Source organism: Thermobia domestica, chromosome 8, assembly GCF_964235325.1.
Source record: "Thermobia domestica chromosome 8, izTheDome1.hap1.1, whole genome shotgun sequence".
NCBI lineage: Eukaryota > Metazoa > Arthropoda > Insecta > Zygentoma > Lepismatidae > Thermobia > Thermobia domestica.
This window is the reverse complement of record NC_137461.1, coordinates 88828092-88854432: the sequence shown is the minus strand read 5'-3', so window position 1 is coordinate 88854432 and position 26341 is coordinate 88828092. Positions and strand designations below refer to the sequence as shown.

Genomic DNA, 26341 nt, shown 5'->3' with positions numbered 1-26341 from the left:
CATACAATTTTGCTAGTTATTTGTGTATTTTTTGAAAGAAGTTTTTACTCTTAGGGTTGGCTCGTTTACACCAGCTGTTTTTTTTTAAAAAAATAACTGGTTTAAACTAAAAAAAAATTAAAAGAACAAAAATGCGAATCGTGTGAACTTCATGGTGACGTTTCACATGTCAAACCATCTGCATTAGTCTTATTTCCTTTTCACCTTTTAATCAAATTGTCCCATGTTCAATTCTCGGTCGAACCACAACCCTTCTTTCATGTGTAAACCAAGTACTCTTTCGGATGTCACTTTAAGCGAAAGTCTTCTCCTTGATAACCTCGGTATTACGTAAGGATGTTAAGCCTAAACATACAAAACGAAACCAAATTATATATTTCTGCATGCCTGTTGTTTTATAAAGAAGCGAAGGTTGCTTAAATATATTGATTAAAATTGGTAAAATTTATCGATTGCCTACTTAGCTTCCAACATTAGCTTGGATCGGACTTTCAATGATACCTACATACTAAATTTGTAATTTAATACCTCAGTTTTAGAAAAATAAACACACTGCTGAACAAGACTGCACTTATTTAATATAAAAACACATTTACACGTGACGTTTCGATCTTCTATCCAAGATCCTCATCAGACGTACACTCACGTCTGATGATGATCTTGGATAGAAGATCGAAACGTCACGTGTAAATGTGTTTTTATATTAAATAAGTGCAGTCTTGTTCAGCAGTGTGTTTATTTTTCTGATTTTATTCGTAAGACGTTGACTATGATTGTGTGTCACTCAGTTTTAGCGTACTGATTATAATACGTTGACCTTTAAATTTTACATGCTAATTAAATTTTACAGGATTTTCCCGTTATTGTTTTACATTTAAAAGAATGACGGGATTTTCCCGATGGCTAGGGCGGGAGTTTCTCAATTTAAGAAATTTACTGACCGGACTTCTTTAAGCTTATGGGACCTCTTCCAGCATAATCCCGTTGTTGAATAATAACACCAAGGCGAAACAAACTTATTTCTGTGAATATGTAACATAAATACATAAAGCAAAATATCTAAATCAAAAAACCTGGTTTAAACCCCAAAAAAGCCTGGTTTAAACTGCCCCCCCAAAACGGGTTTTTGGCATTTTCAGAAACAACCATGGTTCTTGCCAACTCTGCTTACTTTTGTATATAGGAGGTTAAAATGTGTTTATTATATACATTGGTTAATCCTTTGGAATTCATAATGTAAAAATGTAGAAGTAAAATTGTTTAAAATATCTTTTCGAAATTCGTGGTTTACTTTCGAGGTTTTATATTATTATCGGCATCAAACACTAATTAAATGACTTTCTGTGTTATAGAGAAGCGAAACAAAGTCTGCTTTATCGGTTTAAAGCAGAATTTTCAAAAAAGCCCAAAATTTCCCAAGCAAAAAAGCAAAGCAGAAAAAAACGAGTTTTTTTCCAAAAAAGCCGGTTTTTTTCCGAGCCCTTGCATCTCTAATTTACAGAGAATGATTAATTTGAGTTTTACAATACGAGCTAGTTCAATAATACAAGAAATTCGTTTCGAATTTTCGAATTACGTAATAGTTTTAATATTGAAACTACCGAGAGTGTCTCTAAAATGACCAGAATAACTGTTTGGACTGTTGAAGTTTATCTAGATAGAGACTGGTAAGGTGGCAAATGTCGAAGGTCACATGCGAAAGAGAACTTAGGGAAGGGGGCGAAGCACATCATACGGACCGGCCTCTATGCAAATGTCTACTGCAAGTATAAGGTTAAAATTTCACTTAACCAATGATTCACGAAATGACTAATGATTCAAGCCATAGATTTGCAAAATCAATTATATCTTGGAGAGCTCTATTTTTACTTTATTATTATTATTATTATTATTATTATTATTATTATTATTATTATTATTATTATTATTATTATTATTATTATTATTATTATTATTATTATTATTGAACTGACTTTTTGGGGGCCGCGGTGGCTCAGTGGCAGAGCGTTCACCTCTGGTGCGTAGGGACCCGGGTTCGATTCCAGCCCCCGCCAAGTGGACTTCATGGTGAACAAACACCGTGTGCGTGGGTTTTCTTGGGGTTCTCCCGTTTCCTCCCACTTTATTCATTCCACCATCTTCTTCATTCTTTCATCATCACAGTCTCCTTTGACCTAAGCGGCGTAATCGTGGGACGTTAAACTCAAAGATTTCATTTAGAATGGAGGGTTACGAGAGATGACAACTATTCTTAGATGAATAACCAGATGCCAAAACCTACTTCTCGCTAGTTCTTACCTTTTTTACAATATATATTGAATCCGCAAGTTGTAATGTACTTCTATCATTTCCGATTTCGGAGGAAAGATAAGGATGGTAACTAAAGGTATTCTTGGGATGTTTATTTAACTGAAAAATAAAACGCTTATATCTATTACGATTTTTACATTATAGTGATCAACGTTAAAACCGGATGTGGTTGATTTCTGCCCTCTTCAGTTTGAATAGAAGGTTAAGAGTGAATGTGAGAACTTTTCTTAGAAAACTAAATCTATTCTTAAAAAAAAAAAAAAAAAAAAAAAAAAAAAAAAAAAAACTATCTTTTTTAATATAGTTTTTGATCTATGTAGATCAATACTGAGACTGGAAGTTGTAATAAATTAATATCACTTCCGATTTTAGTACATTGTTAAAGATGGAGATGAAAGGTTTTCTTGGGATGCTAGATCAATTGCAAGAAACTATGTCTCGCTATATGTTACTGTCTTTGCTCTATAGTAATCAATGTTAAACCGAAAATGGATAATTTATACCTCTACCCATGGTAAATCATCTTCATTAAAGAACTTTTTCGAAATAATTATTTTAGCTATCGATCCCAGGAGATGGAATTCAACAATTCACTTGCATTTAGTAGTTCGCGTGTGAAGCAAAAGTCGTACGGGCGCACGAACTAATATTACAATATTGTAAATCCCACTTGGGTGATCATGATAAATCAATGTGTGTCTGTTATATTTGGTTGTATTAGCTTCCTTCCCTTTCCCCGGATAGTGTGCTCGCCGAGGGACGCCATCCCTCAAAATGTGACGGGCTAAATGGCCTTAGATGCCGAGAACCCAGAAATCTAAATCCTAAATCCTTGGTTGTATTAGGTAGTATTCTTGTGGAACAGAGAACGTTGAAGTATTGAAAGTCTAGGTCGTGTTATATGAATAGTTCTCGTTATGTTTAGAAAGTGGTATCGTTATACCTTGATATTGAAAACAAGAAAATATCGAAAACTTTCCAAATACTGAAAACTATCAAAAAAAGGACATCGAAAAATTCCGACATTTCAAACTATTCATCGATACATCAAAATATCGCAAGTCCTACCCACGACCCTGTGCACCAAAGGTGCGCGTGCTAGCCAATAGGCTAGCGGGAAGAGCTGTGCCCAAACTCACGATATCGGCGCTCACGAGTTCGGAACTCACGCTCACTCGACCTCAACCTTACGAAGTGAGCGTGAAGTTGAGTGTGAGGTCAGACTAGTGAGGTGAGCGTGTGGTTGCGTGAACGTGAGGTTGAATGAGCGTGAAGTCGAGTGAGCGTGAGGTTGAGTGAGGTTAGGTCAAAGTGGTCACCTCTGCTCTTCGCAGTAAATAAGGCTGTATTTCGGCAATAACGCGTCGAATGTTGGCTTCCAAATGCTCAATTGTTTCTGGTTTCTCAGTGTAGACATGCGACTTTACATATCGACAGAGAAAATAATCTAATGGCATCAAATCGCACGAACGAGGTGTTCAGTTAACAGGTCCATTTCCTGAAATTAATCGTTCGTCAAATGTTGCTTTCAATAAATTAATTGTGGCACGCTATGTGGCATGTGGCGCCATTCTACTGAAACCGCATGTCTGCAACATTAATGCCGTTCAACTGAAGCACGAAAAAGTTAGTAGTAATGTCTCTACTGCTCGCCCTTGACGAATTGACACATTTGGAACATCATCAACACTACGCTGCACACCATCAATCGCCTGTTATGTCCTCACCTTACAGCATCTTACGGGATGCGTATTATCGTTTAGAGTAAACGTATTGCGAAAACGATCCATAGTTTCTCAAATTAATAGCTCTGATGTACGATTATGAGCACCGTAAAATGCACGTAATGCCCGATGAGCTTATCGAAGTGAACCATAGTTTTCAAAATAAATTTGCACAATTTGCAAATGTTGCTCCGGCGTGAGTATTATCTAAATAACATACATATAATAATTTTTATCCTTCATATTTCCTTCAGTACGTGGATTCAATTTATATACACAACCTTTAAAACATAGTGATTATGAGGTGATCTGGGTGATACAAATTTCTTGTAGCAGGGAATTATCAATCATTTCTTCAGGAAACTACTTTGTCACCATAGAGTTACTAAACTAATCACTAGAGGCACAATTGGCGCTGCAAACGCATTGCTCTTTCAACCAACGCCATCTGGACTGTGTCAAAATGGCGTTGTTTCAACGCTCTGCTGTGCAGCAAGCAGAAGTGCGCTTGTATGACGTGTGTTATGAATGACGTTTGTTTAGAAAAAGAAAATCTAAATTTCTTGTGCAGCTTATCGCTATACAGAGATATTTTTAAAGTTACATATATCTTTAGATATCAGGAAATTATTTATCTGAAAAAAAAAAAAACTTAATGTGTAAAATCAAAGTTATTGTCATGGTCCACTTACTGGTTCCTCAACTGCAGTGACCTTACTCAATTGCCTCAAATGCTAAAGTTTGTATTATTTTAATCATAAATGAGGTAAGGCTTATAATTGTTTAGAAAACTTCAAAGCAAATGTTGACTTATCTACAGAAGATTAGTGATAGTAGTCACGTTAAGTTCACAGATTACACTAACGAGGAAGGTCCATAAACCGTGAGAGTTGGATTTTGATGAAAATTAGTGACAAGAGTCCGGTCGAGTTGCTAAGCAACGTAGTAAGAGTCACTCGATGCGCAAATGCTTCGTTGAACTGCTACACCAACGCCATCTTGAAATCCGGTAGGCAAAGTTTAAGAATACCCTTTTGGCACGAAAATGAAAAAAGTTTTTGGAAGATCTGACTTCACCATTGTAAACCAGGATAGGGACTCTATTTATGAAGGTACTTCCAGTGCATGACCGCTATTTTGAAAGGCGCCATATTGAATCGCGGTCAAATATGATAAATGGCAAGGGGATCTGTAAGGTATCATATAGCATTGGAATTTACTCCTGAAACCATTTCCGTAACCAAAGTTGATATATCTGTTTTCATTTCAGGGTTAAGAGCTCTCTCACGCACAGGAACATAAAAACTATATGAGTTAGATTTGTGTTATGAAATGCGGTCGTGCGAGCAGTTGCAGCTTTTTAACTATAGTCACTTGATGTACAATAGTCACTATACCAATCAGATCTTAAGCCTAGTGAGAGAAATCGTTAATTAAAATTGAAATACCTGTAGTGAAAAATGGAATAGCAGCACTGCAACAAATTGTACCTATTTCAAAACGCGATGGAATAGACTGGTGGACGATGAAACACACGTTTAATAGTACTGACGAGCAGAGAATATTAAAGGGATTGTTCGGATATTAGAAAAATAATATAAAGTGGTGCACATAAGCAAATATTGACCTACCTAGGTATTAACATTTCGCTCTTCAGTTGTAATGATGGAGAACCGTAACGACGTGATTACAGGATCGTGGAGGAGTACAAACACTTAACAAATGCACTTTCGTCACAATCTTCATGGTCACAGATACTATTTTCTATTCCAACATAGTCTCCATAGCAAGTGACTACTACTGCGTATCACAAAGTCGCGCAGTTCTTGTATGTTCCTGTGGTGAGAGAGTTCTTAACTCTGAAGTGAAAACAGATATGTAAACTTTGGTTACGGAAATGGATTCAGGAATAAATTCCAGTGCTATTTCATACCCCACATGGTCCCCTTGCCATTTATCATATTTTACCATGATTCAATATGGCGATCATGCACTGGAAGTACCCTCATGTATAGATGCCCTATCCCGGTTTACATTGGTGAAGTCATATTTTCCAAAAGCTTTTTCATTTTTGTGTCAGAAGGGTATTCTTGGACTTTGCCTACCGGATTTCAAGATGGCGTCGGTGTAACAGCTCAAAGAAGCATTTGCGCATCTAGTGACTATTACTACGTTGCTTAGTGACTCGAACTGAATCTTGTCACTAATTTTAGTCAAAAGCCAACTCTCACGGTTTATGAACCTTCCTTGTAAGTATACGAAAGCCTATAAGTTAAATGTGTGACTGCAGACGGAATAAATTGGTTTAATACAGTGATCACTGTTTATTACTAAATTAGACCTTTTAGTGCATTTTTTAATACTCGCACGATATCTCAACATGACTGAAACCATATGATGCATCGATGTGTTGAACTTGATGCTTTGCTGTCATTTTGCATTTCGCCCCAGCTGATCTCGATAAAACCAGGAAGTATGTCTATGCAGTAATCATGCTGCATAAAATGATATCCACTAAAAATGTGTATCAAACAGCGTCTTTGACATATGCATTTTCAATTCTTGATTGGACTTAAACTTTTCTCAGCTCTGTGGCTGTATCAGACGGGACCATTTGCTACAGCGGAATCCAAACCACTACTCGAGTTTATATTGGAGGCAAAAATTCCACCATGGATCAAAGTTGTAACCAAAAGAAGAGTTCCCTCGTGGTTATATGATTAAAATATGTGTCTTTGACGCGGGATACCGGGGTTCGATTCTTGGTAGGAGCTCATGCGGTTTGGATCTCACATTAATCTGTAGGTCCACGTCTCATATAGTCTCGCTACTGACAGGGACGCTAAACTCAAATCCAATCGTAACCAAACACCTTGGGCACTTGACCCCAAGAATGAATATATCCAAGAACAATATCAGAACAATGAATGTATCGTACCTTACGAAACGTTTTCAGTGAATTCTTCATTTTACTGAAATAACACTGGAGTCAAAAATGAATTTATAGGATGGTTTGATGCCTGATTAACAATAATGATCTCGATATTACATTTTTTCAAGTGCAAATGAAACCTCGGAATCAGTGGCAGGTATTAGACGTTAAAAGTGGGGGGGAGGGCAACACATGATCTGAATATTCGTATATCAATGTTAGTTTCCCTGGTTGTTTCTAACACTTGGTTTGCCGAAAGGTTGTATAACTAATATAATACTATCTTTATCAGTTAAAATACTGTATATTGTATTTCATATTTTATTAAGTAAATTGACACGAGCAACAAAAGTAGGTACTAGCTCTTTGTACCCTTAAACAACGAAGCTGTAAGAAGAAAGTTGATTCCTTGCTCATGAACATCTTAAAATTATGTTTGGAAAATTGTGTGATTAGATTTAATAACAAATTTGCAGAAGAAATAAATAGAAAGGATAATATTAATCATAGTAGTGAATAATGAGGTTTGATTTGTAGAAGTTACATTGAAACTGGGGATTAATGAAGAACTTAATTTTTAATTCCACACATTCTATTAAATGTATGTTATTACTCTTAGAAAATGAAACACAGTGAATACTACAAACATATTGTTACATTTAAAGAAATATTTATTTTTGCAGCTTCCCGAAACATGTTCGTTGCCATTAGGTGCAGTTTTCACTTTTTTGGACCACATCAAAACACGATACTTAGAATCACTCCACACTCCAGTTATACAAAATAATCCTAAAACCTAGAATTATGTTGAATTCACTAAATTTAATTGTAGGCCTATATACACTCGTACACCCCAGAACACACCACTTCAGTCGTATATTACACTACGAAACAATGGAAAAGGTAGAAGTTGTTTCATATTACTCCCCTTTTAATCAATATTCCTTACTATTAGAAAGAAGATAAGACATTTTAGGAACTATCCATTTTTGTGCAATTAAAGAATAACTTGTGAAAAGCTTCTATTTTTACGAAATGTTCTCTCAGTTAGTTTCAAATCGGCTAACATGTCGAGCTCCAATAGGTTAATTTTGGGGTTATTTTCGGTGGCAATTAAAACCTATTTCTGCAGCTTTCTTAACTCCACGGGAAGAACGCAACAGCAAATATTATATGGCATCATTTTTTCTATGAACCAGTAATAATACAAAAATTTTACGTTTCCAAATGAAACTATATACCTTAATGGGCTACTTCAAAAAAGTGGGAGCCAACTTCCCCCTTCCCCCCAATCGCCGCTCATGCTCGGAATCTAATGTACAACTACGAATCACTCATTTGCTCAAACTATCACGTGTAAGAAAATAATTCTAAACAATAATGATTTCAGGGTGCGATTCTGCGGGAAAATTTTGCTCCCAGAGCAAGGAAACTTCCTGGGGTATTTCTCAGTTCAGGCTCAACCAGAGTCACCAGTATTTTCGCAGTACTAGTTTCATAGTCTGTTTATTTCAAGTCCCTCCCGGGGAAAATCTGAAATTTTCACTGATTATACGTGCTAAAGAAAAAAAACAAATTATGAGATAAGCCTAATCCGATCAAGAATTTGAACACAAAAAATCAAATTAATATATTGAGAAACACCAGTATTCCCATTTTGTATTATAGATTATCATGCACCTCATAATGAGTTGTACTTGACCTGAAAACCATGTATATTCATTAATCAAACTTGTCGTTAAGGACAATTCATGAACATGTGTTAATCAAACTTCTTTCATGAACTCCCGCCTTAACTTTGTTTTCTGGCGATAGCCAAGACGCTAAAATACTAATTTGGCTTGGTTAACATGCATCAAGGTATTTTCTTCCTCGGTAGGGAATTACGAGTAACTACATCAAATTTTTTGTGTTACTTAGGCTTATTTCAATGATGTAATTCGTTTTGTAAACAAGATATTGCTATTTACGACAGGAAATATTGTTAATTTGTAGAACTCTTTTGGAAACTATAATATAAATCATTATTATTAATTACTAAGGAAGGTGACACCTTATCCTTCAGGTTGTTTGCACATTAAGCTTAGAATATTCGTGTCAATTTTAAATAACGCTCTTTTATTTAGTAAAAGTACATTTAGTACTTTATTTAATGAATTTATATATTAACACATTTCGGTTACACACTATTAAGGCTGCAGAGTATTATTTCTTAGTTTTATCAAGATCAACCACGCAACTGAAAAATAAATCTGAATAGCTTATTTTAATGTGTAAGTAGCAATGTATATCGTATGATGTGTATATGCCTAAAATATTAATTATATGTCTATATCAATCGTATTCTATGTTTAAGTGGATACCTGTAGTCTTCCTTACCTCATTTTCAGATTGTAATCCTAGTGAATTTATAAAAGCAATAGAAACACTGCATTATTTCACGCTCCGAAAATGCGATGCTTTTTAAATCCCTTAGTAATATTCCGCCTTATGCAGAGTCGTTTTGACGTATGATTAGCTTCATACTAAAGGCCTGACTACTGCAGAAAACATATGTTAGTCGATCTCTTTGGTATGGCACTAATCACGCCTCAGAACGACTCTGCATTCGGCCCATTGTGTTTTTAAATACGAGATATGTTTTAAATGAGTTCTAGTCAAAGCTCTCGTTGGAATCTTCACTTGATAACAACGCTTACACACTAAAACAAGTAGCAAGTGACTACTTTTTGCCAGACAACTGAAGAACAAATGAGTGTTCAATTGGCAACACACTAATAGCTGGAATCACATAGATAGTGGCCCAATTAGGCCTCTAGTGGTTAGTTTAGCAACTCTATGACACATGACCATATCTTCCTCTGTGTAACATTCGTCTGCTTCAAGAAGTGTGACAAATTGCAAAATTATCTCCTGGTACGAATGGCTGTTGAAGGTTGTGTCAAAAATATATTCTTCGCCCAGAACGTACACACACTCTACTGTTATTTCCAATGAATGTAACTGTGTATGTGTAACGGGGAGTTTTCAAGTCGACTTATGGTTGATTCCGTTGAACCGGTGTCATTTTTGACTCAGTCGACTGTGTAAACAGGTTTCCGACTGAATTGCTGACTGCTGGTTGAAGGCAACGAATCGACTGCCAGTTAAATTGAAAGGAATTCTATTGTCTGAGGTCGATTTGATCAGATCGACCAGCGAAGACTACTAAGTTGCCTACTGGAAACACTTCACTTGTTGCTAGATGGAAAGTAAAACGCAAGTGCTTTGGAAATAGCCCATTTTTGAAGTAATGAGATTATATAAACTTAAATAATAGTGATAATAATAAATGAATGTTTATGAAACACAAGGAACACGCCAAAATAAATGTTTCAACAAAGTTTGGTGTAGATGCTTGAACATATACCAACAAAAAATAGTTTAATTTCATGAAACTGTTTCTTACGCAACATTATACAAGAATGAAGCTCCATAAATATTCAGACAATTCGTGCAGACGATTACTAGTCGTTGAAACAAGAACATTACTATTATACTATTAATTAACTTGTATGGTTATACATGTTGTAAGATTCTTCACAGGTAGTCACGTGATTAAGACGATTCACAAAATTCAATATCACGGACTCCAACATCAAAAACGTCATTAAGTTTCAGCTTTAATTGCTATCTTAAGGTCAGTTATATATTGTGAGAATTATTTGCATATCTCATCTTTCAGACAACTATAAATGAAGATAACACAGTGCTTGAAATCAGAGGAGTAAAATAGCCAATTCATTCCTCGTACAAGTCCCTGTTAATAGTGTACACAATATCGATGCTCTGAAAATGTTCGACGAAGATACTGAAAACATTTTGAGTACGATGTCGCTGTGCCCCGCCTTGAAATAATCACGTCCATGTCGTCCACGTCCATGTCGTGATCAAATCGTCGCAAGAGAACCAGAGGAACGTAACTCCAAAAATACGTTTTTCGTTTTCTTCATGTTTGAACATAATTTTGAAAGCTCCACTTTGAGTAAATGGAACGTAACGCCATATGTTCTCCTTGTCGATCATCTGTTGCACTGTAGCTCAATTACCATCTTATTAAAAACACACCTTTCTAAGAAAATAATATTTTTGTCCTCTCTCCTGTAAATCTACGAAAATGGAGTTGCGCTCCTCTGATTCTCATGCGACGAAATAGCAGAGTTTATGAATACCTTGATGTATCAAGCAGCATTCAATACAATTTCATCAATGAACACTAGGTTGATTAGCCCTAAAGGATGAATTTACACATTGGTTAGATCTAAATAAGAAAGAAAAGCTTAGCACACTAACTTGGAGTTATACCTCAAACACTTTCTTATTATTTACTAATTGCTAATATATTATACAATCTAAATTTAGGATATAAACAACACTTTACTCATAGCCCGCACATAACCAGTAATTATCTTACTTTTTTTCGATAATTAATTAGCACTTTTATCTGGACTAATTTATTAGCACTTTTATATTACATATATATCAACCGAGCTCTACTTCTAACTTTTCATAAAACAATTACCTATCGAATTACTGATTGGACCATCTCTAACTAATGTATGTATACATTGAAAAAGCACTTTTGATCTTTCCTACAGTTACAATTAATTTTAACCCATATCATTCACTCGTCTTCTTAAAAATTTAAAAGCAAATCTATTTATTTCCTTCGCTGATTTTCCTCTTTTTCTTGATTGTTTATGCATTTCTTTCCCTCACCTTTTGGGAAGACTTTCTTCATATTTCAATTAAGCCTCCTTTACTGCTTCATTCAAGCTGGACTTTGACTCCTCCTCAAGTAACAAATATCTACTTTCATTATTCGGATTTCTTATAACTAGGTCTAATTTCTTATCTTGCAAATTCAAAATATTCTCTTAAAATCTTATTTTCCAACGTTAAAGTTTGTAAATACTTTTCTCGGCGTTTACCCAATATTATGAGGAAATTACGGAGGTAACAAATTCCGGTCTAGGAAGCTAGAATTATCGGCAACCAATTAGCAAACCAGAAATCATCCAAGTAAATACTCATTGCCGGCGTAAGGCTGGGCCTTTGTTGACTGTACCGTTAAGAAATTTTAACCTGTAGAGGTCTACAAGGCTCTACAAAGAAGATGAGATATTATATTTAGAAACAAGATTGAGGCTGTTCAATATATAGTCATGGTCGGTTATTTATATCGTTCATTGACATTCCTACTGGAATATTAATATTTCCAACTGAACAGAAAATCATAGAAGACAAACAAACCACTACCAGAATATGAGATGATGAATTCAGTTACAAGAAAACAAATATTTAGTTCTTCAATACTCATAGTGCTTATCTCTGATTGATACAACATTTGTACCAATAATTTCTGTTGTCTCGTGTAATTGGAGATTTAAGTATCTGTCTTGAATATATCATAGAAATATTATCCACACAGAAAAAGATTTTAAAAATTCCTATGTCTTGATTTCACTTCGTGTCTCCTTTGATTTTTTTTTGTTTTAAATTCAACAAATAATAGAGAATTATATAATCTACAAGTACACTACATAAATCACTCTTGTATGGGATTTAGAACAGGGATGCAAATAACCACTCGCCCGGGGCGAGTTGGTCATAGATGCGGGCGAGTATTTAATATTATATCGAAAGTAAGTAAATTATTTCAATATTGTGAGATGTGGGCTAGTAGGTTTTTTCTTGGGCGAGTAAAATTTTGTTGCTTATTTGCATCCCTCATTTAGAATCAAACAAATTATATCTTATGCCCGTATCATTACTTTGCATAGTAATTTGGCTATACTTGGTTCCACAGAAAATGTTCAGCTTACGCAATTGTAAACTATGATATATATATTTATAACTTCGTATTTTACAGAGATACAGTCAAATTAACTAAGTTGTATACGTAACCAGTTTCAATTTATTTTTTTATTATTATTTCAGCTTTCACAATTTCAACTAACACAAAAAAGTTATATTTGTTTCCTTCGTACTGTACATATTTTAAATGAATGAGTATAAAATTAGCAAATAGACATGAAAATTTTACAGGTGTAGAAAGTAAATTGAGGATTAATACAGTGTGGTTCCTGTTCAATGATATTTTTTAATAATTCTTTTCTTTGCTTTTATATATTTACAGATATTCCAACAGCTTGACTCAGGCAAATAGAACATGGATTCTTCGTGTCCTTGCCAATTCCAGGATCTGGCAATTCTTACTAATATATGTGGAATTGGCGTCACAGCTTCTTTCATGCTTATGTACGAGAAAATGCTCCATAATGCCTGCAACATAGCAGAGGCATGTGACAGACTGATCAGTATAAAGAAACCTTCAACGGATGGTTACGATTTCATTGTGGTTGGAGCTGGTGTTGCTGGTGCTGTGGTAACTCGACGATTAGCCGAAGTAGAAGGTTGGAAAGTGTTACTAATAGAAGCGGGACCACAGGAGCCTACAGCCACTCGTGTTCCTTTCTTCGTTGATCACATCTTAAACACGTCTCTAAACTGGAATTATACCACCGAGAAAGAACCTAATGCGTGTTTAAGCACACACGGAATATGTGAGTGGCCTAGGGGGAAAGTTATCGGCGGAACTTCAGTGTTTAATGGAATGATGTACGCTCGAGGTCATCCAGATGATTTCCATCGTTGGGAATTGGAAGATTGGACTTGGGATAAAATATTTCCTTACTTCTTATATTCAGAACGCAATAGAGACCCACATGATGTTGAGCAAGAATACCACGGTTTTCACGGTCTTCTTCCAGTACAGAAATATTCTTATCATCCGCAACTAGCTGACGATATTATGAGTGCAGCACGAGAGATGGGCTACCAAGGAAACGTTGACATCAATGGTAAAAAATCAATAGGATTCACAATTGCACAAATGGTACATGACCACGGAATACATACAACAACAGCCAGAGCATACCTTGGACCTTTCCGTAACAGAACAAACCTCCATGTGATGATCAACGCAATGGCTACCAAAATCTTAACTGATCCTTACACTAAGCTGGCAACTGGTGTTAATATTACTTACAATATTAATGGGGAAAATAAGCATACTATAGTCAGAGCAAAGAAAGAAGTGATTTTGTCGGCTGGTGCAATTAATTCTCCTCAATTACTTCTTTTGAGTGGCATTGGCCCAAAAGAAGAGCTCGTAAAACACAATATCAACATTGTTCAAGATCTACCTGTAGGAATGAATCTTCAAAATCATGTAGGAGCAACTGTAAAGTTTACTATAAACGAAACCTCGTACAATGCACTAGACTTTGAGACTGGAACAGAATATATTGAAAATCAAACAGGGCCTATCGCTAGTAATGGACTTACACAAGTTACAGCATTTGTATCATCGAAATACGCGAAGAAAGATCATGCAGATATACAACTTTTTTTTGACGGATATTGCACAGGCTGCTCAAGAACAGGGAAACGAGATGAATGCTCACATGAAGGAGTTGATGTGTGTCCTAGACGATCAATAATTATAAGACCAACACTATTAGATGTCAAAAGTAGAGGAAAATTAACTCTCCGAAGTTCAGATTATAGAGATCACCCTCTGTTATATCCAAACTATTTCTCTGACGAACGAGACATAGATATATTATTTGAAGGTGTACGTTTTGCCATTAACTTAACACAGACAAAAGCACTTAAAAAATGGGACTTTCAAACTGATACAAGTATTGTGGATGAGTGCCAAGATTACATACCGAATAAACGGCTTTACTGGAGATGTGTAATCAAGCATCAAACGGTACCTGAAAACCATCAAAGTTGCACCGCTAAAATGGGACGAGATGATGATCCAACTGCTGTTGTAAATCCTAAGCTACAGGTTATAGGTATTCCGAACATTAGAGTTATAGATGCGTCAGTATTTCCGCACATTCCACGAGCTAATCCCATAGCATCAATCATTATGCTTGCAGAAAAAGGTTCTGATATTATAAAAAAATATTATGGAATGCCAACAAATGTGCAATAATTCAATCGTTAACTAGATATAGGTTGATACTGACTTAGATGATGAAAATAAATTAAAGAGTAATTCCGAAAGTAGGCTGTCAAGTAACAGTACAGATAGCAGCTTCAGTGCGCGTTATCCAGAGTTCAATTCTAGGCTGCAGTGTTATTTCAGCCTATACAATAAATCAGGAGACATAAAAACTAAAGTTTAAAAAATAATAAATAGTTTTACTATAACAAATGATCCGATGTTTTCTCTGATTTTTTTTAAAATTACAAACCACGGTCTATCAACAGGAACTTCAGTCGCCAAAATGTCTAAACTGTATCGGATATACGTGTGTTTAGACATACTTCGATCACATGCTTAAACAGAGACATTAGCAATATGAATTTACCACCCTTCTGCATTTTCAACGCTCCTACGTTATGAATTAAATATCAAAGTACCTAGGTACAATGAAGTTTCGCGTTTTTCGAAAACATTCCTTTCAAACAAGACTTCATCGACACACACATATTATATATAATATACATACTCGTATTCTATAATTTTTCCTTTCTGCGCCTAATCCATTTTACAAAAGTTTATGACCGAAGTTAAAGTTAAGAAAATACTAAGCATGTGAGTTGATACACTGAACGCACTAAATACATATTTTAATATTCTCAATAAAGGATATCTCAGTTATAGACAAGCAAATGCATCCTTAGTAAGAGCATACTGGGGAGCTGGCACTACTGACAAAAGGCATAGGATACTGTTTGCTTTAATGTTTCTATTCATTTGTATCGGCACGCTTTCGCATTATACTGAAGATAATAAGATCTTTGATTTCATTGTAAAAGCAAAGTCGATTCCTATATCACAGGATCACAATTTAACATGTCAAATTTCTCATACCCCAGAAACGTCCTTGTTCTGTATTTCTTTTCTTTATTTTTTTTTAAACTGTGACTACATATTACTTTATGATTGTAGCACGTCGGAACTGTAGATAATACTTTTATAAAGTGCTTGATGTTAAAAGATCATTATTACTTATTGGAATAAATAAATAGTACCTGTTATCTCGAATTCGCATTTTTGGTGGAAGATAAGACTTAAAAGTCATGAACTTGCTTCGACATAAAGGAATAGGCAACGATGACGTCTGACCAGAAACATCGGGTTTTGAAAATCATTGGGAGTGCTCTGATTCACAGTTCACAGCCGAGGGTTGTGGGCTCCAAAGTTTCAAGCATTTTGAATCAACGGGCTTTTAACCAGTGTTTCTGCCAGACATGTATTTTAGGAGGGCACTGCACCTCCCCGGAGCTCTGAGAGTGCCCCCCGGAGGAGACCAAAATAATTCGTCTATACTATAATAATAAACTGAATAGTACCAGCAGTGCTCCCCCGGAATACGAAGTGTGCTCCCCCGGAACATAGTTTCTGAAAGAAACACTGCTTTTAACATTAGAAAATGTCTTGAGCGTGAGTATGGCAGCGTAACCAGGAGGTTCTAGGGTTCTAATTCCCTCTATCTTATTTCTCGTCACGCCATTCTGAGCACTAACCTTTGGATTTAGACACCTTAAAAAGAAAGAAAGCAAATGAGATTAGTTTCTTTTTAATTCAACGCATATTTTTGTATAATAATAATGTACCTAGGTATACAATGCAGCAAATCGAAATGATAGATTTGTCTTTAGTTCAAAAATTAAAGCATTTGCAGAATTTTTAATGCTCACTCATAATGAAACCGTTAGGTCGAAAATCGATCGTTTGATGAATACGTTCGCTAGTGTGGACCCTACTATCCAGGGGCGGATTAGGGACGGACTTCTGGGGGTGGCGGTGGGTTGTAATACTGGTACTTAGAGCTACTTTTAAGAGCATCAAACTCGGGGATGGGTTTTATTTATATATAAAATAAAAAAGCTTCCCCTTCTGGGGGGACAATCGCCCCGATCGCCCCTCCCCCTTGGATCCGCCCCTGCTACTATCATTCAAGAAATACAGAGAAAGCTTAAATTCCCCTTTTCTCTTTTTAAATTTTTCTTCTACCTATTTTGTGTGGCTGCTGAGCACCATCACAAACGTTTTGCGGGATGGTCGAGCACCGGAGCATCCCTGTTCCTGGTAGTCCTCGATTTATTTCGTGTTCGTTCGCTGTATTAGGTAAAGAGAGTTAGCGCCTGAGTATATAGCTAATGTAAATTAGGCACTACAAAAGAAAGGGGAAAAAGGAAATACCGATGCATAATCAAGTTTAAATTAAACTATACGCGAGCTACGGGACTCAAAAGGAATTACAAATTCCGGGTATATTCACACATAACTTTGACATAGGTCCGTTGAGTTTGAAAAATTTATTTTTGGTTTGTTTGTTTGAAAAAGTATATTTCCCCAGTGGTTCCATATAATGTCATCAGGATATAGTTAGGATATAATGTCAGGATTCTTCTGACAAGTGAGCTGGACCATGAAACATCTCAATGGGTGCAGTAAAGTCTACTAATACTTCAAAAAAAGTGCTTATTGAATACAGGTACAAACTGTTAAGATTATTTTATTAACTGAATCTTCTTTGTGTGCTAAAGTTTATAGTACACGATCATAATTATTTTGGTATTTATGTTCCTCGATTTTGCCTATAAATGCTATTAGTGTAATTTATTTCAAGATGAAAACAATGAGGTCTTAAGATTTGATATCGAGGTATATTAAAGCAATTAAGTGTCGTTTAGAATTCAATGTAATTTGCCCAAAATAATTGTACTGTATGTTTGATAATTTTATTGTTGTAGGAGAGATGTGAGGTAAGTAAAATGTTTTAAAAGAATCAAATATTTTTGGGGCACCATCGCTGTGCATAAAATTGTAAATAGTTAGTATTCTCTATATATTTACGATAAAACAGCTCAATAAAGTTGTGACAATATAACATTTGTTTTAAACTTATGATATCATGTATCCTATTAGCATAAGAACGTAATGAGATTTTAGTAGGAAAGATAGCCGTTGTATTGTAATGTTAATTTAAATCACTAAAACTTGTCAATTTATACTTTATGTAAAGTTCTATTAGCGTCAATAGCGTCATAAAGTATATAAAATATTAAAAGGAAACAAAACCCTTATTCAATAAATACTTTATTACATCAAAATCTGTAATCTAAAACAGCTACCACATATTCAGACTTATTAAAATATTACATTGGACCCTATTAGCCAGATAAAATATTATTATCGTATCAAATAAGGTAAAATGTATTCCAACTTATTGCACAATCGTATAGCGTTATGAACTTGAAAATTAGTCCTACTTGAATGACTGGCCATTCTCTCAAACTTCAGAGTACTTAAACAGTTGAGTAATCAGAATAGCAGGCAAATTCAGTGCTGAGAGATTTGATACCTCATCTTACAGCGTATTTGGAAGCAATCTCTTATTTTTATACCTTTAATTTTACAAATAACGCCACCAACATCATTTTTACCGTTCGTTAGCATGTTGGAATATTAATATCTTCTTTCTTGAAACGTTTTTAATAGGTTTAATACGTACCTTTTTAACCTTTTGTTAAAAACCACACTAGTTTTTAATTCTAATTCAATATTTAAAGTGAACTATGCTTTCGTGACAATCTTATCAAACTGAATTCTCACGTAGACAAATAGGTCTAAATTACAATAATTTTCAGTTTGTTCTCTCATCTATTCTTGAACTTCAGTTGTTTCATAAAATTCTATAAAAATACAGTAAGAGTATTGTGCCTACCTAAAAGTATTAAGTGCAACTGATATCTACATTCATATTTATCTACCTAGATGTATAAGTGCTTTTGCTGGCCGCATTCAATGGTACGGTACATTTCTAAAATTAACACTCTATCTAGGATAATATATTAAGAAAATCATCGTTTGATGCCCTAAAGAGATAAAAGTGCATCTTCATCCATGATATTTGGATTAAATGTTATTAAACAACGCTACTTTGTAACTTACAGTAATTTGTAACTTGAATGTGTTTCAGCTCACCTGAAATTAGAAAAAAGAAATTAAAGTTTTAACCTTATTGTTTAAAAGATAAAACTTATTGATTACTGTTTGAGTCATAACTATAGGTCATATGGAGTAAACACTCAAATATACAAATAAGAAAAAATCCTAGCAACGTATGTTCTATACATCTAAAAGCGCGCTTTCCAAACTCTTCTATCTTATGTACACCTCTTATCGATTATTTTTCATTGATAGCACACATATTTAGATTAAGGATTTATTCATTACGCTTAGACCTGATACTCACCCTTTGCTCTCTCTCTCTCTCTCAAAAACAACAACAACAACAACAACAAAAAAACACTTTGGGAACGGCTATTTTAAATGTCGTTCTTCAGATGCACACACACAAAAAAGTCCAAATTGAAGTTTTATTATATTGTATACACGGAATGGCTTATTTGACAAATTGAAAGCAAATGAGGCATATAAAAAGTGTAAAAAGATAATTTTTGTGCTTTAGTACTGAATAGAATTGTTTATGAGACATCAGTTGTGGCGATCTCGTCTCGAAAAGATGTCATAAAACTGACGTCTAACAATGTAAATGATTTTAATGGAAGAGCTATGTCTCGCCTCGTAAGCAACTCTCGTATTAAATGTGTTAACCTCACTTTGTGATGAAAAATCTTCTTACTTAACTGCATTTTATTTAAGCGGATTCTTTCATCATGATTTCCTTCCTTTGACACCGAATCGGACTGATTGCTACATGAAAAATTTTCGCATGAAAATGTTCTAAACCTGGAAATAATATTTCAGAGGACATACAGTAATTTCTAAACAAAGTTCTAAGGATCTATGTTGATTGGTAGGTGTTTCTCTTATTCATTGTTTGTACTATCAATCTATGCGCACCATTTCATATCCATCCTGTATATTATATATAACAATACTCCTGTCACCATTAAATTGTTTTGGAAATTTCTAGGGAAAAATACAAATCGTAAAGTATCGTTGGCATCAGAGTTTTGCTCTGCCGATTTTATTCATGTTTAGTATGATTTTATACGTCATTTTTACTTTCTTCCAGACAAACAAAAAGCTATTATTATTATCTATTTAAGCCATAATATAGTTAATGAGTGTTACTTAATGATGAATTGCAATAAGGTAAAAAGAATTGTTCCGGAAGTTAGCACGGCGCATCTCCACTTTTATTTTGTTTAAAGAAGAAACCATCAATAATTTTGATACATCTTTGTTAAATAAATAAATAAATAATAAAGTTCAATCCTTTTCCCACAAATTTTCAAGATTAAAGAATATAGTACGTATACTTTTGTTCAGTATTAAATTGTTGTCATTACGTTACGATCTGTAAATTCGGTATGGAACGTCCAATTTCAAAAATTGCTATTTTAAGGACTATCGCTCCTAACATTGATCATGATCAAAACTACCAAATTCAGAATAACCTCACACTCACAACACTATTTAGGCCCTCGCAATCATCATCATCAACTCAATATCATGATCACTCAACCTACGCTCACACTGCCATTTCGACATTATGGTTCCTCAACCTCGCGCCCACATAACCAACTAACATCATACTCATTCGACCTCTTGCTAACATCATCATTTTAACACCACACGCACTAGATTTTCACATCACGATTTGGGCCACACTCACTCAACCTCATGCTCACTTCGTGAGGGTAAGGTAGAATGAGCATGAGCTTTAACTCTTGAGTTCAGGTATCTTTGGTTATGATACCAACAGTATGTCACGAAAGTTCTAAATTAAAGTTACAATTTGCACAAATATATGTTGTACCGTGTTGATTCTAATTTTCATTTACTAAAACATTGGTCCTTTAATATCCAAGCCACTAAATACATCTATAGTATTACTAACTATAAAGCCTGGAAGCAGGAGGAAAACAACCTTAACGGGAATCGTTCTAGAACATTCTGATCACACCTCAAACATTTCGCCCTTTGTTCCATTGGTTTCTTCTTAACATGTAACGATGTAACAATCCGGAGTGACTATTTTAATGATTATCTTTTCCTAAAGATTACTCAGATCCCGGGTTTTCACAGAACACACCTTAAATTTCAAAATGACAATCGAGTTATACACATTCAACTACTCGAAGTTTAACTGTAATTTCTTCGCAGTGATGCAGTTGTTTCTACAATTTATTATCACTCTGTACAATCAGTCAAACCATGCTGGCGCGAATTTAGGGCATCTAGAAAACTGTTTCAAGAACTGGAGGAAAATTATACTAATTCCTCACACCAGTATTTAAATACTACAGTGAGTAATTCAAATTTCCCGAAGACAAGATTTCTCAACCTATTTCATACCACGACCCCTCCCCTCCTTTTATCACATCTTGCCAACGACCCCCATAAGTAAGCTTGTAATACAATAAGCTTTGTAATAAGCTTTTTTGATCATTGCTGCTATCCCTTACAGATGCGTATGTGTGCAAGGAAAAACTGTCTGACAATAAGTATGAAAACAAAAAAACCTATCTATCAAAATAAGGGATTCAAATCTATATAAAAAAATATGATTTGATACCAGGTCCTAAATAAATTTATCTCCTTCACATCCCTTCCTGACCCACTCCCTTTATGTATTTATCTCGAAATCTCTCTCTCCAAGGTCGTGATTCCAGGTTAAAAACTCTGCCCCAAAAGAATATATACTTTTTTTGAAAACATGTTTATATATATATATATATATATATATATATATATATATATATATATATATATATATATAGGGGCGGATCCAGGATATGTTCAAGGGAGGGGCAAAACCATATTTTGTCGTTTTATCCAGTGTAAAGCAGAATTGAAGCCCATTTTAACCAGTGTATATCTGAGCGTCAAGGGGCCTATAGTCCCTATAGCACCCACTTGGATCCGCCAACACACACACACACACACACACACACACACACACATATATATATATATATATATATATATATATATATATATATATATATATATATATATATATATATATATATATATATAAAAGACAATTGAAGATTTGAAGACAATAAGACCAAAATTTTAGCATGATTTAGTATTGGTGTCTTGAAGGAAATGAAATATTGACGTTGTGTTTCCATTAGAAGGGTTTTATCCTAACTACACGTACGTGCAGTCAGCGACAAAAATTCTTTCCGTTTGATGAAATTAGTTTCGTAAATAACTTCAGAATGAAAGAACAATTTGAGTATAGTTTTCAGTAAACTAAAAAGAATGTAATTTTCTGTACGTTCCAGCCATACTACTCTTGTACGTTGTATGTTTCAGCCCTACCACCGTTATTCCCAAAATAAATTTTGCCCAACGGAAAGAACTTCTGTCGCTGACTGGACAAGCGTATGGCTAGCGGCATGCGAGGGTTAACTATTTCTATGTATTCTCAATTTACTATAGGTATATCAATAGTTAAAGGTATCTATCACCACCCACAAGTGGAAAAACGGAGAAAAAAAGAAAAAAGAAAGGAGAAAGAAAAGAAAGGGAGGAAAAAGAAAAATGGAAGGAAGAGAGAAAAAGAAATGAAGAAAGGGAGAAAAAGAAAGAAAAGATGGGAGAAAGAAACAACTTTGGATTTTGGAACACTCCGCCGAAGTTAATCCAAAGTTGCACTGAAAATTGTTATAAAAATATTGCACTACTGACAGCTGACGCGGCTAATGTTTACGCGCAAAGTTTCCATCTTATTTCTTCTGCAACTTTGCCAACATTATAATGTTTTATGCACCACAAGCCATCTTGTTCCACCTGTTATCATTAAAAGATGATCAAGTCTCTCACACATTTTCTAGCTCTGAATTCATTTTTTCACTGCTGTACAGTTCCAACAAATCACATCGTGAATACATTTCGGTTCACGGTAACTTTTTTCCTTTATTTTATTTGAAGGTCAAGTATAACTTATAAGAGGATAAGATAATTATAAGGTGAGAAAGTCAAAAGAAAGAGATAGTGAATTTTATCTACTTGTTTCACGTGCAGAGCAGCATCTCTCTGGAAATAGCTTGAATTGAAGAGGAATACTTCTTATGGAATGAATGGTACTTCAATTTATTGCACATTAATACTTTTCGGCTTATCACCCCTGTGTGAACTTACTCAATAGCATTACCTGGACAAAAATATATTCAGTGAAAAAGAAGTTAATGACAATGATGAGACTCTGATCTAGAATCGAGACAATTCGGAATTTACTAACTGTAATAAAGAAAACCAGTTCAGAACAGCCAATCAAGCTAGAGTTTGGATTTATAAAATGCTTTAAGAGAAGGTAATAGTAGTTCAGCCATTTTTTAAAAAAATGGAAAAATAATAAACAATATTAAAATTAAAATATACTAAGAAATTAAGTTGAATAAGATTATAATTAAAATCATCTGCAGATCGTATGAGAGAAGCACGGTGGCTCAGTGGTAGAGCGCTCACTAAGTCCTAGATCCACGTTTCGATCCCAGGCCACGTAGCTTGTAGCTTGTATCGGAGTTTTCTACGGATTCTTCCATTTCCTCCCACATTCTCATAGGATCAATTATTTAATATCCATTCACTTTCATTAATAATATGTCTCCTGAGGGGAGGATTGCTTAAACTGAGACCAAATAAGAGAAAGCTTGCAGATCTATTAATTACGTATTGTAACTATATACCTAGGTACAGTTTTGATTTCAAACGACAACTGTTTAAACATAAACACACTGATAATAGTTGATATTTTTATTATACGACATTAGTATATCCATGAGATAGTGATTCAATTACTACAAAGAGTTCATACTAAACATATAAGAGTACACAATAGCTAGAGTATAGATTATTCTAACAAAATGATCATAGAAATGAACCCTGAGAATAATACGAGGAAGGAACAAAAACTAAGGTTACAAGCAGTGATGAAAATTTTCCGGAAAATTTTCCGATTCACAAAAACATACTCCACTTATTCCTACATCATTGTATAGCCGTGATGTGAGATGGAAAATTTTCTTCTATCTTTTTCCAGAAAATTTCCCGTTCTAAACAAATATCAGTAATCAAGTAATAATTCCTCATTAACCATAAAATTGACTGAATTTATGTATAGAAATGTTAAAAAGTGAAAGATCGTTTAAAGAATCTGAAAATGTTCATGGCTCAGATAATTTTCAGTACTATGTAGGAACAAGTGAAATATTTTTTCATGAATCGAAAAGTTGTCTGTCCTGTACGGAAAACTTGAAAAACTTTTTATGAGTCGGAAAACTTTCATCATTTTGAAGCAAAAAGTAAAACAACTTTTTGTGAATCGGAGTTTTATTGCTCTGTAGAAATAAGTGAAAGGAATTTTCATGGATCGGAAAATTTTCATTGCGATGTAGAAACAAGTGGAAAAACTTTTCATAAGCCGGACAATTTTGAATATTATGTATAGTGATGTTAGGGCAAAATTTTCCACTAATAGATAGCAACAAATTATAATTTTCCAATTACCTTTCGGGAACCAGAAAATTTTCTAATATTTTAAGTTGGGAAGTAAAAGTTTACACAGTGTTTCTCTCTCTCTCTCTCTCTCTCTCTCTCTTTCTGTGTGTAAAGAGCAGGGAACACACATCGAGTTCGCAGGGAACAAATATCCCAATGCAATATTTAAAATGCAACAAGAAATCCAAACGAAACCTTTGTGAATTTATCAATTATTTCAAAAACAGAAAATTCTACCATTTCTTCACATATAGGCTTGGCTATGTAGTGAAATAACTACATAAAAATTCCTTATGAAGATTATTTTTGTAACAGAAAATAAGAAGAAATGCTTTGATTTTATTGTGTTTAACACCCGTAAATTATAATAACAATACTGGAATTTTGTATAATCAACATCTTAGAGCAGATATTTGTATTGTAAAACTACCATTATTACGTATAAAAATGTGTCAGAAATAATGACGATTCCATAGAACAAGTATATATATATAAAGATCTTTTTTGTAAATTAAAATGAAATTATGTTGCTTTTAGAACGCAGCGCTAAAAATTCAGTTTTTAACGTTTCTTTTATTATTTTATTGGAAGAAAAACTACACAAGTCAGTTTCCTTATTAGTTATATTTCACTTTCTCTTCTGAATGAATATATGAATAAATAAATGTTTATTTCCACAAAATGGTCAGTATTTGTTATCATGAGTTACTTAAACTCAAATTTTGGATAGTACAAAATTTACAATAGGCACTTTATATTATCTCTACTTATTTATAAATGTTGCTGTATGGAAATCTAGAAAAGTAGTAAAGCCATAAGAAAACCGTCTTACGCGTATTAAACTGACGAAATATAATTTTGTGAGATCAAAGGTGGATTCTGAGGGAAGAACGCATTGAATTTTTGAAATATTTTTGAAAAAGTGAAGAATTGTTAGATTTTCACTTCATGAAAACTTTTAAGACAATATTTATTACCAATAAATTTTACGGCTAAACAACGATGTAGGAATAAGTAGAGTATGCTTTTATGAATCGGAAAATATTCATTACTTTTAATAAATTTAAAATAATAGAATGGAATACTTGTACTCTACGAACTTGGTGTATGTTCTCTGCACTTTACACACACACACACACATACATACATACACAAACAGACAGACAGACATAGAGAGAGAGAGCGAGAGAGAGAGAGAGAGAAACACTAGAAAAATATGTAAATTTTTACTTCCCAACTTGAAATATTAGAAAACTTTCCGGTTTCCGAAAGCTAATTGGAAAATTATAATTTGTTGCTGACTAAATTTTCCTCTACAGAAATTCAATTTTGTAGCTCAATCTGCAGTTAAATATAGTGGAAAATTTTCCACCTAACATCACTATACACAATATCCAAAATTGTCTGGCTTATGAAAAGTTTTTTCCACTTGTTTCTACTTCGTAATGAAAATTTTCCGATCTATGAAAATTTCTTTCACTTGTTTCTATAGAGCAATAAAACTTTCCGATTCACAAAAAGTCGTTTTACTTTTTACTTCAAAATAATGTAAAAATTTTCCGACTCATAAATGTTCTTCAATTTTTCCACAGAGAAGAGAAAATATTTCGATTCATGAAAAATTGTTTAAGTTGTTCCTACATAGTACTGAAAATTGTCTGAGACATGAACATTTTTAGATTTTTTAAACGATCGTTCACTTTTTACCATTTCTATCCATGGATTCAATTAATTTTATGATTACTGAGGAATTATTACTTAATTACTGATATTTTTTAGAACGGAAAATTTTCCGGAAAAATATAGCGGAAAATTTTC

At 34.2% G+C, this 26341-nt stretch overlaps 1 pseudogene; it reads left to right on the top strand.

Moving 5' to 3' along the window:
• The first annotated feature begins 13177 nt into the window (after nucleotides 1-13177).
• On the top strand, nucleotides 13178-15016 carry LOC145692204 (glucose dehydrogenase [FAD, quinone] pseudogene; annotated as a pseudogene).
• Nucleotides 15017-26341: the final 11325 nt, after the last annotated feature.